At 41.4% G+C, this 6,413-nt stretch overlaps 1 long non-coding RNA gene across 1 annotated transcript in view; it reads left to right on the top strand.

The window, feature by feature from the left end:
* LOC142490966 (uncharacterized) overlaps window positions 1-5,936 on the top strand; it is a 39,146-nt gene extending 33,210 nt beyond the window's left edge. The window contains exons 2-3 of the long non-coding RNA XR_012800185.1: window positions 5,137-5,204; window positions 5,881-5,936. This is a non-coding gene — a long non-coding RNA (uncharacterized LOC142490966). The remainder of the gene's footprint in view (window positions 1-5,136; window positions 5,205-5,880) is intronic.
* The last annotated feature ends 477 nt before the right edge of the window (window positions 5,937-6,413 follow it).

Genomic DNA, 6,413 nt, shown 5'->3' with positions numbered 1-6,413 from the left:
TTCTAATTCTTCAAATTCTTTGTGGTCGGAGAGGCTGCCATCAGCTTGAGGCCCTCGCCCTCTCATAGAGTGAATGTCATTAACACCCTTTGGGGTGAAGATAGGACTCTTTGGGTCCAGAGATTGACTGACTGCTTCAACTAGGGATGGTTCTTGAGTAGCAGGACCATGGCCTGATCCTTCATTGGTGTTTGAAAACTTCCCTTCTAAGGGATCCTGACTTTCCTCAGATAACGGATCCGGTATACCATGTGAATCTTTTTCTTGTCTTGCTGTTGAAGGGCCAGCTTCACGTTCCCCCACTAGAGGAATGGGTAACAAATGATTGTGATGCCAGACCTTTAGCCTGCCTTTCAAATCCTTGATGCGGTAAAAAGGGAGACCAGAAACAAAAAATAGGGGTGCCATTGCATCTATAAACAGTGAAATAACACACAGTATAATGCAATATCAATAAATTATAAAATATAAGTGGATACAACCGTATGGGTGAAATAGAATAGCTGAATATAGTCCCCAAAGTTCCAAAGATAATATGATTGGGTCCAGCCGTCGCTCAGCACATGAAAAGAAATAAACATAGCAACATAGTATAATACTGTTAAGTGACAATGCACCTAAAAAAACAATGATTAAACAAAAGAACAAAATCAGAGTGATAGAGCAAGTAGATAAAATAAGAATTTAATACACATATACAGTAGAAACAAAAAAAAAATCATGAACTTTCACTGATCCTGCAGCAGGCAACTATAGGAATCCTACTTACATAATGCAAGTAGGTCAAGCGCATGTAGTGAATACATCAACGAGGTATGGCTGCCACTCCACCTCAGATGTCCTGCACGGATGTTCCTCTATCTCCTACTCAGACCTGCTGGGTGGCTCGGTGGGTTCTCCGTCTGCTGGGGAGTTGCTTAATGCCGCCAGACCTCTCCTGCTCATGACCCAGGCGTCGCTACCGATAACCAGCTCAACCTCTCTCGCTCTCGCGAGATGCTGATGTAAACAGGAGCTGGTATCTGTGTTGGCACATAGGAACCAGGATGCCTGCAGATTGTAGGGATGTGCACTTGAATGCCAAGACGCAGGGTGTGTGACGTCACCCTATGCGTTTCGTGGATTGATCCGCTTCTTTTGGGGTACATAAGTATGCAGAAATAGTCCCTCCGCTTTGATTATATAGTCCCAAAAAGTCCCAAAGTGGAGGGACTATTTCTGCATACTTATGTACCCCTATAGAAGCGGATAAATACACAAAACGCGTAGGGTGACGTCACACTTCCTGCTAACCCCGCCCCCAGGAAGCCTAACCACCAACCACCCCGGGCAACTTCCACCTTCACCCTCCCCAGGAAAGATGGCTTCACATCAGATTGATATTATTATACAGTAGGTCAAATAACATTTGATAAACAGCAGTGGGTCTTTGAAGCTGTACAGCCTCTCTTGCCTGTGCTTGTGAGATGAGCGCTATCAGCTGAGATGTCCACGCAGCAAGCAGATGCAACTCCCGTGTGAATGAAAAAGTCAAACAAATGGTAAATAGAACTTGAATAGCCGGTAGTTATAGGGATACCAATAAGTAGTGGACAAAGGCCCAGGTAACAAACAGTACCAACTCGACTTCCTCCAGGTGAGGCTCTACAGCTTCAGAGACCCGGTGGTGCGGGATTCTTTAAATCACAGCGGGTCACTGCCTGGGAAGCCCCGTTACCCGTGACACCATTGTTGAGTGTAATATCCTAATTTCAGCGTTTTGTTACCTCCAGTCACAGCTGCTTGTGGTGTGTATGCCCTGCTCAGAATCTCACATTGTCAGCACGGAGAAGAGAATCTATTACAGTTCTGGAGACTTGCATATGCTGGAGTTCCCCAATTATAGCTGATCACGGTTTGGGAATACTCCCTTCATCTGAGACATCCTCACGGAGTGATACACTTTTTCAGTGTTTTCTCTTGACAAAGCTGACACATCTCTACCATATTTTCAAATATCACCAACAGAGCCACTGAGTTTTCATACATCTCATGTAATCCCCCAACCGTTCAGCTGGATCCTGAGTGGTAACAGTATTACCTTCATGACTTTTTATTAAGAACTTGATATATGAATGTTTTATCCTGATTCTGACTTTTTAATCACCTGGGGTATATTCATTCAAATCATCTTTACCTTGGAGAATGCACTTTTTCTACATTGTAATCATCTTGGAAAGTTTTTATCCTACTGAAGCTTCTCAGTCTCAATTTTTTTATCCCCTAAAAGTTGATGTTATTATTTTGTTATTCACTAATTGGACACCATTTGTATTACTAATTATATACTGTTCTTTAATAATGTGGTTAGCACCATTCGCACTATGGGGCCGATTCACTAAGCTCCGTTAAAGGGCTTTAAGAGCGCAAAGTACCCTTTAAGCCTGCTAAGGCTGCAGTGAGATTCACTAAGCAGTGATAACTGCGCATTATCGGTCTTAAAAGGGCTTTTTTTTGCCCTCGGCGCAAAATGCACACGGTCAGCCTATTGCGCTGATTTTTGCCAGTACTACCGATTCACTAAGCAGCGCTAAGTGAATTGGCCTTAAAAAACACGCCAAACAAATGTGCCCGCTAAAGGCAGACGCAAAAGAAGCTGGACTTAAAAAAAAAATCTTTGTTTACCTTTTTGCTGGCACACCATCCATACAATAGCCCGCGGGGGTGCCCGTGTGATCCCAGAGGGACAACGGGGGTCACTGGGTGTCCGGGGGTCGCCGCGGGTGTGTTTGGGGGTCCCTGTGGGCATCCGGGGGCGTCCGGGGGTCCCCGCGGCCGTCCGCAGGCCTGCGGTACCAATGGTGTTCCCCCAAAAATTAAACAATACTCTAAAAAAATACACCCGTCCCCTAACACATACGCTACATTAATGGGCAAATTACTATTATCCACATATGGATAATAATGCATTTGCCCATTAAATATACATTAATCAAAATAAAAACATTAAATACATTTTGTACTCACCCTTGTCCGGCACCCACGATGAAGGCCACCCGCATCTTCCTCCCCGTCCATACACTGGGGTGCTGAAAAATATACACAATAAGAAAAAGAGCCAAACTAATGTCCCCTAACCCTTAATGACATTAGCAGTTATTAACCGCTACAGTCATTAAGGGGTTAAGCCACCCTGACCCGATACCCACCTTTCACCCATTTATTTGTACAGTGGCTTCATTATATATATATATATATATATATATATATATATATATATATATATATCAAAACATAAATAGATGATACCGTTCTGTGGCTAACGAAATGCTTTTATTTGTGCGAGCTTTCGAGATACACTGATCTCCTCTTCCGGCGATGAAGAAGAGATCAGTGTATCTCGAAAGCTCGCATAAATAAAAGCATTTCGTTAGCCACAGAACGGTATCATCTATTTATTTTTTGATTATTGAAGCTAGGCTAACACGGTACTGATACCTCTACATGTATATATATTGTGACAAACGCCCCTCTTTTGTAGTGCTGACGTCTGTCTGGGTTCTTCCCGACACAGTCTTCTAGGGTTATTTAATACAAAAACAGGATCATGCAAAGTATTAAGCTGCTTAACTCAGGCTTCTGCCTGCTTTATTTTCATCCAAGTAAGGTACTGCAGCTTTAACATGTGTAGGTTAGAGGTACTCAGATACTTTCATTCAGCAGTTCACTCATTTCATTGTTACAGTATTTCCCACACTGTTATTTCAAGTAAAAAGAAACCAAATTATATAAACAAAATCCTATCCCTTTCAGGGATCTAACTACACATCAAAATCAGTCTCTCTAACAGCTGCTGGCCAACTAAACTGGTTCCCCAGCTTAAAACAATGCTCTCTCATTTAGGGTCACAAGATACAGCACAGTCTTTTAGCAACAGCAGTAACCATTTGTTTGTCTTATCTGTTTGGGGTGTCCAGGCAAATCCTCTGGTACTGTGATACGTGGAGAGGCCGTCAACCTCGATACTGGATGCAGGAGAGTAGCGACACCCCCAGCCCCCAGGCTCCAAGGAGAGAGAGTGAAATGCAAAACCTCTCTGCTCTAAATACCTGTGCATGTGATTAGAAGAGCAGGTGAGGGAGAACTAGAGCCATTGTAATCTGTGGTCTGGATTTTCCATCCAGCTGCCTGAGTTAATGTGAAGCTGTGGAACGGATCATTTTTAGCTATTCCTGCACTTTCTGCTCTAAAATGGGGCAGAAAGCTGCCTAACATCTTTGGACTATGTCACAATATATATATATATATATATATATATATATATATATATATATATATATATATATATATATATATATATATACATACTGTATATGCATGATTAACCAATATACAAATAAATACTGTACATGGCCAAATACAAATCTCTCCAAATATCAAACAGCAACAAGCAAAATCAATATCTAAATCAAAATACAAACACTCAATTTGACAATGTGTACATGATACTGTACAATTAATCTGTGCATCATGTATACTATGTCAACCAATGCTCCAAATCAAATACACTAATCCAAACAAGATTCAAATACAATCAGTAAAGAAAAACAAACCATCAACACAATTAAATTACCATCAATTAATCCAATCACCAATCAATTACAATCCAAATCAATTACACACTTCAAATCCTACAAGCAAACCATTGTGAAAAATAATCTATGTCAAAGTAACCATCAAACTAAATCTAGCTTCCAAAAATAAGCCAATAAAATTATCTATAGCAACCAGCCTTTAACTAAACATTTGCAAAAATGAAATGTACATTAGCAACACATTTTTACACAAAGCAGCAAATTGCAATGCAAAAAAACATCCAAACAAGGCAAGCCAAAACGTTTTTATTATATCTGTATGTATGTCATATATTGTTTACAGACATAAATGCAGGTGCAATAAATGAGCATCAAAAACAATTGAATCACATTCAAAATCAGCATACAATACAACCACTGATTTGTCCTGTACGTATGTTTACCCATAGTGACATACATACATTCAGGGCAAATAAATGGACATAAAAAAAAATGGACGTCAGGAAAAAAATGGCAAAAAACCTGTAAAATAAAAATATATTTTTTTTTTACTTACCATTAGATGAACCACTCACAGAAATCAAGGGGAACCAGAAGCACTGAAACAGCTAATCCAACAACAGGAACCAGGTAACCATAAAAAAATAATCCAATACAATCCACAAGTGTCTGTATCTTCTTTCTTCTATTTGTAATCCATAGTGGGGGTCTTCGCCGTCTTCTTCTGTCTTCTTCCGGGGTCTTCTTATCTTCATCCTCCACGCCCTGATCTTCTTTCTTCATAGGAGGTCTTTCCTCCTCGGCGTCTAGCTTCAAAATGAGACGACATAGGCTTTTATAGGCCTATGACATCACATTTTCATCATATGGTTCTCACGGTCCTGATTGGGCTGTGAAAACCATGTGCTTTGGCCGACCAAAAAAAAAATTATGACATCATTTAAAGGCAATGAAAGCACAGCCAATCAGAATGGCTGTGCTTCAATTGCATTTAAGATGACGTCATGAAAAGAAAGATGGCCGGCCTCACATGGTACGGTAACCAATCAGAGCTTGGGGAATACATCCCAACTCTGATTGGCTCAAGTACCATGTGACAAGCTTTCAATAACGTCACATCCGTTCTCCCCAAAGCCTCTGTCACATGATATACTTGAAGCCACTGTACAAATAAATGGGTGAAAGGTGGGTATCGGGTCAGGGTGGCTCAACCCTTTAATGACTGTAGCGGTTAATAACCGATAATGTCATTAAGGGGTTAGGGGACATTAGTTTGTCACTTTTTCTAATTGTGCATATTTTTCAGCACCCCAGTGTATGGACGGGGAGGAAGATGAGGATGGCCTTCATTGTGGGTGCCGGACAAGGGTGAGTACAAAATGTATTTATTGTGATTAATGTATGTTTAATGGGCAAATGCATTATTATCCATATGTGGATAATAGTAATTTTGCCCATTACAGTACTGTATGTGTTAGGGGGCGGGGGGATGTGTGTGGTATATTGCTATGTTTATTGGGGGCAATTGTCCCCAATAAACATACTATTATGCCTTAACCCCTTCATTGCCTTAGCGGTTAGCCGCTAAGGTAATGAAGCTGCTTTAATGTATTTTTAATAATAGTGTGTGGGAGCAGGGGGTCCCCTGAGCTGAACCGCATTGATTTGTGGCTCAGAGACCCCCTGCTTCCCGATTTACAGGCCCTAGTAAGGGCCATCGGTGCCAGTGTGGACGCCATCTTTATTGAGCCCACGTCGCGTCTTTTACGCTATAAAGATGGCGCCGACATTGGCACCGATGCCCCATACCAGGGCCTGTAACTCTGGAAGCAGGGGGTC

Source organism: Ascaphus truei, chromosome 3 (genome assembly GCF_040206685.1).
Source record: "Ascaphus truei isolate aAscTru1 chromosome 3, aAscTru1.hap1, whole genome shotgun sequence".
NCBI lineage: Eukaryota > Metazoa > Chordata > Amphibia > Anura > Ascaphidae > Ascaphus > Ascaphus truei.
The sequence above is the reverse complement of the archived record's forward strand: the minus strand, read 5'-3'. Positions and strand labels throughout refer to the sequence as shown.